The sequence below is a fragment of the Pseudopipra pipra genome, chromosome W, assembly GCF_036250125.1.
Source record: "Pseudopipra pipra isolate bDixPip1 chromosome W, bDixPip1.hap1, whole genome shotgun sequence".
Taxonomy (NCBI): domain Eukaryota; kingdom Metazoa; phylum Chordata; class Aves; order Passeriformes; family Pipridae; genus Pseudopipra; species Pseudopipra pipra.
The window spans coordinates 42,849,978-42,861,707 of record NC_087580.1 but is presented as its reverse complement, the minus strand read 5'-3'; the positions used below and the strand labels follow the sequence as shown (position 1 = coordinate 42,861,707).

At 51.1% G+C, this 11,730-nt stretch overlaps 1 pseudogene; it reads left to right on the top strand.

Moving 5' to 3' along the window:
- Window positions 1-1,582: 1,582 nt before the first annotated feature.
- LOC135405218 (zinc finger protein 729-like) overlaps window positions 1,583-11,730 on the top strand; it is a 285,000-nt pseudogene continuing 274,852 nt past the window's right edge.

Sequence of the window (11,730 nt, the reverse complement as noted above, 5' to 3'; positions counted from 1 at the left end):
CATCAGGGATGGGGTTTGGGGACAATGGGGACAGTGGAATTGGGGGTGTCAAGGGGGGAATAATGGCCATGGAGAGGCCCTGGAGATGCTAGAGACACCAGGGGGGTCTTCGGGTGTCAAGGGGGGAATTAGGGACACCAAGAGTGTCTTGGGTTCACCAAGGTGGATCTCAGGATTCACCTGCTCATATTGCAGCCCCTCCTCTCCCCCACCAGGTGCCATTAACTCTTCCCAAATGTCCTCTAACCCCCTTTTTCCCTTTAATCCCCCTCCCCCCACAGATCCCTTTGACCCCCCAATGCCCCCAAGACCTCTTTTAATACACCCAAAATCCCCAAATCCCCACCCAAACTCCCCCCCAGATCCTTTCAAATCTCCCCCAACCCCCCCCCCCCCCAAATCCCTCCTAACACCCCCAAAGAGGGATCACCCAGCACCCTGGAACAGGAACACAGTTGGCTGTACTGGGGGCACTGGGCTGTACTGGGAGGGCACTGGGGGGGCCTCAGGTGTCTCACGACAACGTGGCCCAGCTCCAGGAGAGATCTGGGGAGCAGTGAGGAGGTACTGCTCTGTACTGGTCTGTCCTGATCTGTACCCCCAATCCACAAAGCCCCTCCCCAGCTCCCCCAGGACCCTCCTGGACCCCAAAGCCCCCCAGGCCCCTGACTTGGTCCTGCTGCCCCTTGAGCATCTGCAGCTGCTGCAGAACCAGGCATTTCATCAGCAAATGTGCAGCTGACACCAAGCTGGGGGTGTGTTGATGTGCTGGAAGGCAGGAGGGCTCTGCAGAGGGACCTGGCTGAGGAAGAGTGTGTCAGCAGGAGCAGGGAAGTGATTGTTGGGCTGGACTGAGCACTGGTGAGGCCACCCCTGGAGTGCTGTGTCCAGCTCTGGGCCCCTGAGCTGAGGAAGGCCCTGGAGGGGCTGGAGCAGGTGCAGAGAAGAGCAGCGAGGCTGGGGAAGGGAGTGGAGCACAAGTGGTGTGAGGAGAGGCTGAGGGAGCTGGGGGTGTTGAGGCTGGAGAAGAGGAGGCTCAGGGGAGACCTCCTGACTGTCTGCAAGTCCCTGCCAGGAGGTTGGAGCCAGGTGGGGGTGGGGCTGTTCTGCCAGGAAGCAGCAGTAGGACAAGAGGGCTGGGTCTTGAGCTGTGCCAGGGGAGGTTTAGGTTGGATATTAGGAAGCAATTTTTTACAGAGAGAGTAATCAGGCCTTGGAATGGTCTGGGCAGGGAGGGGGTGGAGTCAGCATCCCTGGAGGTGTTGAAGGTGAGAGTGGATGTGGCCTCAGTGTCATGGTCTGGGAAGCACAGCGGGGTTGGATCAAGGGTTGGACTTGATGATCTTGGAGGTCTTTTCCAACGTGGCTGATTCTGTGATTCTGTGATTGCCATTCCTATGGCAGCACCTGCTTGAGGCTCTATCCCCAGGGTGATAGAGATGTCTGTCCATATCTATCTCCAAGGTTAGTCTGTAAATGTGTGGTGTTAGAAAAGTAGGCTGAGTTCTGGGCTGGTTGTAGAAGGAGAAAGAAGGCTACAGCTCCAGTGCAAGCAGGCAGCCCTCAGCTTGCACCTGATGTCCCCTCCCTGCAGGTTCCTGTCCTTGAGCCCAGGCCCTGAGGTGAGGCTGAGAAGTGGCGCGGAGGTGAGCCCAGAGCTGTCCCTGAGGTGAGGCTGAGAATAAGTGCAAGGCAGAGGTGCTGCTGAGGAAGGAGAGCCCCTTGGTGGGGAAGAAGACAAAGCTGTGAATGCCCATCCCCGAGCAGGTGCTGTGTCCATCCCCTGTGTGCCAGGTGAGCTGGGGCTTTGCTGCAGAGCTGCGGGCGCTGATTTGAGCGTCTCCAAGTGCTGAGATGGTGGGCACCCAGGAACACAAACTGTGCCTGGCCATGGAGCCTGCAAGGAGGAGCAGAGACAGCGGTGGCAGTGTGGGGGTCCAGGTTGTCCCTGTGCCTTCCCCTGCAGGCCCTGTCTGTCCCTGCTGGGCCCCTGTCCATCCCCATCAGGTCCCTGCCCGTCCCCCCCGGGCTGAGCTCCCCCCAGGAAGTGCCGTGGAGCTGAAGCTGCTGCCATCCCCCCCTGCAGCCGCTGCCCCAGCCAAGGGAGCAGCAAAGGCAGGGCCAGGAGCAGAGGCAGCAGCAGGGAAGCCCTGGGGGGGGCCGGGAAGCTCTTGTGTGGGGCAGGAAAGAGGCGCTGGGCACGAGGCCGGGGCTGTGCTGAGCTGCCCAGGGCCGGGGGCAGCCGGGGGGGTTGGTACCAGCCAGTGCTGGGGCCGAGCAGAGCACAAGGCCTCTTGCAGACCCCTGGAGCAGCCTCCCACTTGCCAGCCCTGCCCTGGTGGGGTGACACTGTCCCCTCCCTACAGGATACTTCCTCTGAAATCCTCAGGGAGGCATTTTTTGTTGCTGATTCCTGCTGGGGACCTGAGGGAGCCTCTGCAATCCCATGCATGGGACACAATCTCCTCTACAGAGCTTGACTCACTGCAGACTTTGCAGGGAAATCTGTGCTGGCAACCCGAGTATGTCCCGACCCCGCACGCTCCCCCAAGGATATTTGGGAGGAGTTCCCCCCTCCTGGGCACCCATGGGATGTGGGGCAATTGTTCTCCTGCTATTCCTGTTCCTGGTCCACCCCTGGTGGCTCTTGGGGGTGGGCAGGAGGTGTTTTTTGGGGGTGCCGGGCTGGGTTGGTGGCAGAGCCCCGGCGGTGGGCAGGGGGATGCGGGTCCCCCCCATGGTGGGGGTTGGTGTTGCTGGGTCAGGCCCCGCCGGCTCCATTGTCAGCCCGGTGCCGGCGGGGGGGACACAGCGGGTTTGGGGCCCCCCTGGGAGTGCCAAGGGTGGGTGTGGAGCCCGGGAGCTGCCGAGTGTGGAGGGCGGAGCGGGGCGATGGCGGAGCTGGGGGACCCCCGGCAGCCTGGAGGAGGGAGCACAGAGAGGGAGGAGCCCCGGGACCCCGGGGAGCCTTGAAGGGGGGACGCAGAGAAGGGGAAGCCTGGACAGTGGGGACCCCTGGGATCCTTGGGACAATGAATTGGAGAACCTGGAGAGGGGGAATGTCTGGGAACGCAGGACCCCGAAAGCGAGAGTCAGAGGAGAAGGAACCCTTGGGACCACCAATACTCCCAGCATCCCTAAGTGGGACCCCCAGCATCTCAGAAAGAGTAGCTGTTACCAACCCCAGAGAGGGGGAATTCCTGGGAGAATTTCTTTGGCTTAAGCTTCATATTTTGGAGTAGTTTTTTAGCTGAATCTCAGCTTTTTACAGTTTTGGGGGGCGAGGGTCTTGTTGCTATTTTTGAGGGGGTTTTTACCTGAATCTCAGAGGTTTGGGTTTTTCTGGGCTGAATCTTGGTGTTTGGGAGGTTTTTATGGTCACAGGATGCTCGGTGAGTTCTAGAGATGGACTTGGGCAGGAGGAACCCCCAAGCCAACGTGCTCAGCCCTTGTTTTCCCCCCCATCAGGATTTGTCCTTCCCAAAGCTTGGTCGGATGGAGGAGGAGGCTGCGAGGAAGAGGAAGATGCCTTGGGCCCCCCAGGCAGGTGAGGAGGAAGTCAGTGTCCCTTTGGGCGGGTGTTGTGCTGGCTCTGTCAACCGAGCATGGCCCTGGCTGCAGGACAACCCCGCTGGCGCCGCCGTCCTGCCGGGGCCGGAGTTGGGGGGATGTCCTTGGCCTTCCCTGTGGGCCGGAGGCAAATCCCCTCCCTGTCCTTCTTGCTTCCTGCCCCAGGCCCCGAGCTGAGGACGGAGAGCCCGGAGGACAAATCCCCCCGTGAGACCCTGGTGGGAGAGGCCGTTTTGAAGGGCTCCCCGGCGCAGGAAGGCAGCGGGGAGGAAAAGGGCCGGAGATCCCCCTGCAGGAGGGGCTCCAAAGCCATCCCAGGGTGCTCTGAGGAGGAAAGAGCCAACCTGTGCCAGGAAGGCGGCCGGAGCTTGAGACAGAGCTCTGAGCTGGTGGTCCCTGAGCAGCCTCCCAGCAGGGAGAAGTCCTTCAGGTGCTTGGAATGTGGGAAGAGCTTCAGGAAGAGCAGCAACCTCCTCCACCATCAGCATATCCACACTGGGGAATGGCCCTACACATGTGGGGAATGTGGGAAGAGCTTCAGCTGGAGCTCCAGCCTGATCCGACACCAACGCATCCACACTGGGGAACGGCCCTACAAGTGTGGGGAGTGTGGGAAAAGCTTCAGGGACAGCTCCGACCTTATCCGACACGAGCACATCCACACTGGGGAATGGCCCTACATATGTGGGGAATGTGGGAAGGGCTTCAGGAAGAGCTCCTGCCTTCTCACCCACCAGCTCATCCACACTGGGGAATGTCCCTACACATGTGGGGAATGTGGGATGAGCTTCAACCAGAGCTCCATCTTCCGCAGACACCAGCGCATCCACACTGGGGAACGGCCCTACACATGTGGGGAGTGTGGGATGACTTTCAACCAGAGCTCCACTCTCTGCAGACACCAGCACATCCACACTGGAGAACGGCCCTACACATGTGGGGAGTGTGGGAAGAGCTTTAACCAGCGCTCCACCCTCTTCACCCACCGGCTCATCCACACCGGGGAGCAGCCCTACACATGTGGGGAATGTGGGAAGAGCTTTAGGAGCAGCTCCAACCTCCGCATCCACCAGCGCATCCACACTGGGGAATGGCCCTACAATTGCTTGGAATGTGGGAAGAGGTTTCAAACCAGCTCCAGTCTCCTCGTGCACCAGCGGACGCACACGGATGAGAGGCCCTTCCGCTGCACCAACTGCGGGAAGGGCTTCAAGCAGAACTCCACCCTCGTCACCCACCGGCGCATCCACACATCCACACCGGGGAGAGGCCCTACAAGTGTGGGGAGTGATGCCGTAAGGTCCATCTGGATTTTTATTATTTTCTTAATTTCATAAGCTTTATAAGTAGTTAAGTAGCAAAAGTAGGTTTTAGAAGCAGCAGCCCTTATTCCCTCACCCTTTAGCACCCTTTAGTTTACACATTCCTCAACCCTCTCACCCCATTCCATGCTCCCCATATCAATTCTACCCCTGAATTCAGTAGAAAATGTTTAGTCTTTTGTCAAGGCAGGCAGGCCTCTTCTGTTTGAGGACATCTAATCCCAGCCTGAACCACAAAAGTACAGTCACGAACTGAGTGACCACGTCCTCTTTGTGCGATGAAGATGATGAAGAGGTGGTCCCGAAATACACCCCAGACCCTATTCCCAGGGGGTGGATCAAGGGGTGGACCAGGGCAAAAGCAACGGGATGGACAAAACTTGGATTGGTCGGGCAGTAACATCTCAGGCACAGCCTGCGCGCGTCTTGTAACATCTATGCCTAGGCACAAATTAAACCCTTTCCTTATCTCACCCTCAATTGACTGCTCCGGAGTTTTCTTTTCTCAGCACCATTAGGCATCAGCTGTTGCCCGCACGGGGAAAGTTGGACTTGGACTTCCTCAGATCGGATATTTCATCGTGCAGGAATTCCTCATCAAGCCGGCATTTTATCTGAGATAATTCCTGCCCTGGTCTGAGAAAGCCAGCTCCACAGAACCCACGAAACCAAGCACGGAGCACAGAGGTGAGATAAGAAAAGGCAAAAGAAGGGGAAAAGGTACCTTCTTTTGTTAGCAGCTGCGAAAGAGTTTTTGTGTTTCCGGGGAGATAGGGAACACAGGAAGACTGGAAAGGCTTAGACTTGGGCCCAGAATAGTCACGAGAGTCAATTTCCAGTAGGCGAAAGGGGTTTTTTGGTGAGAGCAGATCAGAGTGGATTTGTCAGCCTAGGGCTGGGTTTCCTTTAGGTCGGAGGGGGACGCCCTTCCAGAGTGCTCTGTTGCTGCAAGGAACCAGGTGGGCTCTGTAGTTAAGTGGTTACAGGAACAGCTTTGTAATCCTAAAGTAACGAGTTGGAATCCTGGTGTGGTTTGTTTGTGTTTTGTAGTCATGGGTTGTGTGGATTCAAAGTTTAAGATTCCTAAGGGGTCTCCTCTGAGTTTGATTTTGAAGCACTGGAGAACTTTGACCAGTCCTGAGACAATTTTAATAAAGGAAGAACTTTGTAGGCTGTCTGTCGGTGCTTGGCCTCTGTTTGGACAAATGAGAGGGGTGACTTGGCCGGAATTTGGTTCTTTTGAACTAGACACAGTGTTGCAATTAATTTCGCTTCTTAATGTAGAACAGGAAAGGGAAGAAATCCGGTATGCAGAGTTGTTTATGTTTCTATTAACATGCCCTGGATGGAGAGAGGACTCCCCGCTGCTGCGGTGGCGGGGGGGGACTGGAGCTGCAGGGTGGCAGCCTCTGGACCAGCTCCTGCTGGACAGGCAGGGGATGGGCAGACGGGGGCTGCTGGAGGACTCCCTGGTGCAGCCACACCAGGGGAGTTGGACAAATCGGGGCCTCTGGAGGAGTTGGCTCGGGGGCGGCGGGAGCAAGTCCTGCTGGTGTAGATGGTAGAGCAGAGGCTGTCGGTTTGGCCGGAGGAGGCACAGCGGCGCAGATAAGATCTGTAAGATCGGCTTTTGTTAGAACGGCTTTCGGCGCGGCAGAGCCGGGCGGGGGTAACACAGACGCTGCGGAGCCAACTCAGAGGTAGTGTCTAGTTTGATCGCAACAGGGATAACAGCAGGAGCGGCTCCTGGCCCCACAGGGGCAATGGAAGCGGGACCCTCCCCGCCTGTTCCAATGAGTGTGGGGAGAGCAGCCCGTTCCCTTGCAACTGACGGCGGCTTTGCCAGAGCAGATGGGGTTGTCATGGTAACAACAGAGGTGAGCCCAGGCACAGCAGAGCGACTGAGAACTAAAGTTGTTCTACCAGTGACGTGACAAGAACTGTGAAGTCTAAAAGGTCGGCTTTTACTAGAGTTGCTTTTGGCGTGGTGACACCAGGAAAAGTTACTATAGATGCAGCATCTGTTGTAGAGGCAAGGGAGACTTTAGAAATCGCGGCGAGAAATGCGCCGAGACCGGCCAGTGTAGTGATGGTGACAGGCGTAGGGGTTGCTGGCTCTGACGGTGGCAGTGAAGTGAAAGTGTCGGCCCCAGAAATGACAAGAGCCCCAGGGGTGTTTGTGGAACTGAGCAGCCGCAGACAGGTGCTGAGGCCGTTGATTCTGTCAGTGGCGATAGCGGCGTGAGAGCTGTAAAAACGGGGCTGCGTGCCCCGATTGCAGGAGAGACCCCAGGGCTGACTGCTGCAAACACAGCACTGTGCTACTGTAGTGGCGAATACAAAGGCGATAAACTGGTCTAAAATGTATGAAGTTAGACAGGATACAAATGAGTCGCCCATATATTTTCTGAATAGGCTGAAGGATGTCATAGGGAAATCCACTGATATTGATATAGAGTCAGACCTGGGGAAAAAATGCCTAGTGTATTTGTTTGTAGGACAGTCCACAAATGATATAAAGAAAAAACTGTAAAGAGCAGGTGGTAATGAAAAGGATATTGATGAGTTATTGGATATAACTTGGACAGTATATTGCAATAGAGAACAGAAGGTGAGTACGATGGGCGGTGGAGCAATTTTAAGAACAGACGTTGCTGCAGCAACCGAACTCCCAGCTCAGAGTGCAGGGGAGGTTTCTGGAATGGTCATTACCACGGTGACAGAGCCAGCTGGCACAGGGAAAAGAAAGTTGCTGCCTGTTCCTAGTGCTGTAGGAGTGCGCATAACCAGACAAAAACAAACGAAGTTTGTCCCAACTATACTAGCAAGCGAGAAAGGAGGGGGACAGAGGGAGTGGGGCAGAGACAGGCAGAGCTGGTCCCAGTTGTTGCTTTGGCTGACGAGGAGGCTTTAGTCCCTGCTAGTGTGACCCAAGCAAGGGTGGCAGATGCAAGTGCTGTGAAAGCTCTAAGACCATTAGGCGCGGCGGCACGATGGAGTGCTGAGGCCACTGACTTTGCGGAGGTGACGGGACCCAGCCCTACCCCTGCTGTTCCAAGGACTGCCCCAGGCATAACAAACAGGACTGTAGATAGAGTCCTAACAAAGGCACCGGGAACTGCGAGGAAAGCAGGGACAAGGAGAATGAATAAGCATGTAAAACCTACCCCGCCTGTACTAACTAATGTAGAGGGAGTAGCCCTTTCCCCTGGAGCTGCTGATCCCACGCAAGCAGCTGCCACAGGTGCAACTACAGACAAAAGACCAGCTAAAACTACAGAAGCTGCAGAAAAAGCTAAAGCAATGTCTGTAATTAGAGTCCCAGCCCAGCCTAACACTGGACCCTCTGGCTCCACCATTAGGGGCAGAGATGGAGCTGTCACTCCCCCTCCAGCTCTCCTAAGCCTTCATAATCCATACCCTCCCACCAGGCCAAAAGGGGGGGGCAATATCAGTGTGCATTTCCAACAAACATAAAAGCTAAAGCTTGCCAGTGCAATATATGTAATAGGTAATACTTTGAAAGAAAAATTTAGTTATAATACCATAACTGTAATTGAAATTACAGGAATAACTGAAACCAAGCCACTCTTTGAACTTTTAGGATTTAAATTGAGTAAATATTGGGTAATTCATCGATTCTTCTGTATGTTAAACTCTCCTAATCCTTTGTTGAGTAGGAGTTCATTAGAGAACTTAAAAGTTGAAATCAAATTCTGCAAAGGGGAGATAAAAGTTATGATTTTTGATACTAATTGTGTCAAAGCAGCTATCTTTTTCATACAGGAGAACCATGAAGAAATCCCTGCAAAAGCTGAGAGTGCTGTCATCCCAATGGTATGGGCCAGCATCACGCTCAGACCAAAACCAACAATTACCAGGAATGCTACAAATACAGTGTACACCACAAAAATTAGGAATACTATTACCAACATGATGAAGCAAATGGTGAGTGTTCTTTCCACAAAGAGAGAGGACACTAAAAAAGAAATTGTCTAGGTCTGAAGGGAAAGCAAGTAATTTGTCCACAACAAGCAAAACTAGAAGAATAAAAACTGTCTATTGACCTCTATATCCTCTGTACTCTAAACCTGTTTCAGTCTCACAGGCTGTAAATATTTCTGCCCTCTGTGCCCTGATTGAGCTCGGGGAGCTGTGGCAAAATCAAAAGGGGGGCCATTGTTTTGCTCTTAATGTGAACTAACAATGTGTCAGAAGTTGACTGTTTGCAGATAGTCTGTTCCAGCAGACAGACCTAAAAGCTGTGCCACCAGAACTCAAACTAAGAGTCATGGAAACAACTTTTGTGCAGAAGTACATGAATGTCTTGACAACTGCAAGTGAAATACACCAGGACAAGGAGTTTTGAACTGCAATAAAATCAAGAGTGAGTAAACAAGAAGCTAACATAAAAGCCTTCTGACACGATTGAGAACTGTTGTAAGATCAATGTGTAACTTCTAAAGGTGGTACATATATATGTGTTATGATTATTGTATCTATTGTATTATGTTCTATTCTATTTTACTTATGAGCTTCTCTTGTTGTTAGCTTAACTGCAGAAAATTAAAAGCTTACATTGCTTTTGCTTTTGCTACATGAATTGTTTTAAGGTTTGTAATGTTTGTACTTGCACGTATCTTGTTCCAGCAGCAATTTGTAAACATCTCTGTCTCTTTAGTTACTGCAGCTTGTGGAAGAATTCCTCCTGAAAGAGTAGTTAAATGAAAAATAGATTTTCATGTGATTGTGAAATCATGTTTATATACTTATGCTTTTAAGATGCTTTCTTATCTAGTGTCATCTAGGAATATATGAATGCTGAATTGCATAAGAAGTCCTGCACTGAGACCAAAGGACAAATAAGGAAGTAGCTTCAGTGCTGAGGCAGCACTGCAACAGCACTGGTTCTGTAGACTCTCCCATGGGACCTTGAGACCTAATTTGCACCATTGCCTGCAATTTTGAAACAAACTGGTAACATAGTTGTTAAGATAATTTGTTTAGATCATTTAAATGCTTTGCTTAGAATCGCTTTTTAGCTTTATTGTTTTGTTAGTACTCACAATATATAAATTCACCTAATTCAATAAATGAGGGTGCTTTTATCCATGGAGGCAAGAGGTACCTGTATTACCACTTCATGAGGTAAAGATGATCCACTGCAGTCTGGGACAGGCTGGAACAGGACAGCCTGCCCCGATAAGGCCTAGAATCTGTCCAGAGAGTACAAGCTCTCTGTGGTGAGCTACTGGCACTGCCAGGGTGCTGCTTGCATCCAGACGCAGCCTGCTTCAAGTTAGCTCTTGACTGGCCTGTTAAATCTGTGATTGGCAGTTAATCACTTTATGTGATAAAAGCACAAGCTCCTCTCTCAGATGATCAAAATGCAGGAATTCCAAGATTCAAAATTCCTGTAAAATTGTCATCAAATAGAGAGTCACACTTTATCGACTCCCTGGTTGCATAAAAAAGTTTATTTGTGAAATTGTTTAATGTTTTAAGATCTGCTTTGCAGGAACTGCAGAGATTAATCGTATCATCTAAGCCTATGAAACTGGACACTCCTGCTCATCTGTTCCAGCCCAAGGACTGAGTCTGTATTAAACAATGAGACTGAAACTCCTGCAAACCAAACGGAAAGAACTGTTTTCAAATCCAGCGAACCATCTCCATCATGGTCAGAGTTATTATCAAGAACCCTAAATTTCACCCAAGAAGAAGAAAACCTCTGTTCTTAAGATGAGTAGAGCAACAGAAACTATTACAAAGATTGTTAAAATAATATTTAAGTTTTTTTTCTCTTGTCTGTATTGCTTAGTACTACTAGTAACTATGAATTGAGTTTAAAACCTAAATTTACATTTGGCTTTGACAAAATACATCTAACATTCTTCATGAAAGTGAGTGCTGAATTTGCACTATGAATTTGGCTGAAATTTAGCAACAAGTTTAAATTATATATATATTGGGTAATTCTTAGAAATATTTCATTAAATTTGCTTCCACAGACTTACTTCATAGTTACCAAACTAAACCTGAATAGAACAGCCATTCATGTTAATAGAATATAGTGTTAAATCTACATAATAGCTTGTTATGTGATTAATGTTATAAATATTAGTCATCTTACTGATATCGTGTTAAGTATAAGTAGTAGAGATTGAACAAGATCTTTGAGTCTTGTTCAATTTCGAAAGGGGAGACTGATGCCGTAAGGTCCATCTGTTTTTTTTCTTATTTTCCTAATTTTATAAGTTTTATAAGTAGTTAAGTAATAGAAGTAGGTTTTAGAAGCTGCAACCCTTATCCCTCACCCTTTAGCACAAGTAGTTTACACACTCCCTACCCCATCACCCCATTCTATGTTCCCCATATCAATCCTACCCCTGTATTCCAGTAGAAAATGTTTAGTCTTTTGTCGAGGCAGGCCTATGCTGTTTAGAGAACACTCATATCTTAGCCTGAACCACAGAACACAGTCAAGAACTGGGTGACCATGTACCCTCTGTGCTCTGAAAATGATGAAGATGATGAAGAAGGGGTCCCGAAATACACCCCAGCCCAATTCCCAGGGGGTGGGCCAAGGGGTGGACCAGGGCAAAAGCAACGGAATGGACAAAACTTGGATTGGTCGGGTGGTAACATCTCAGGCACGGCCTGCACGCATCTTGTAACATCTATACCTGGGCACAAATTAAACCCTTTCCTTATCTCACCTGCAATTAACTGCTCCAGAGTTTTTCTTTTCTCAGCACCATTAGGCATCATGTCACAGGAAGGATGTGATGTCACAGGGGGTGTGATGTCATAAGGGAGATGTGATGTCATGTTATGC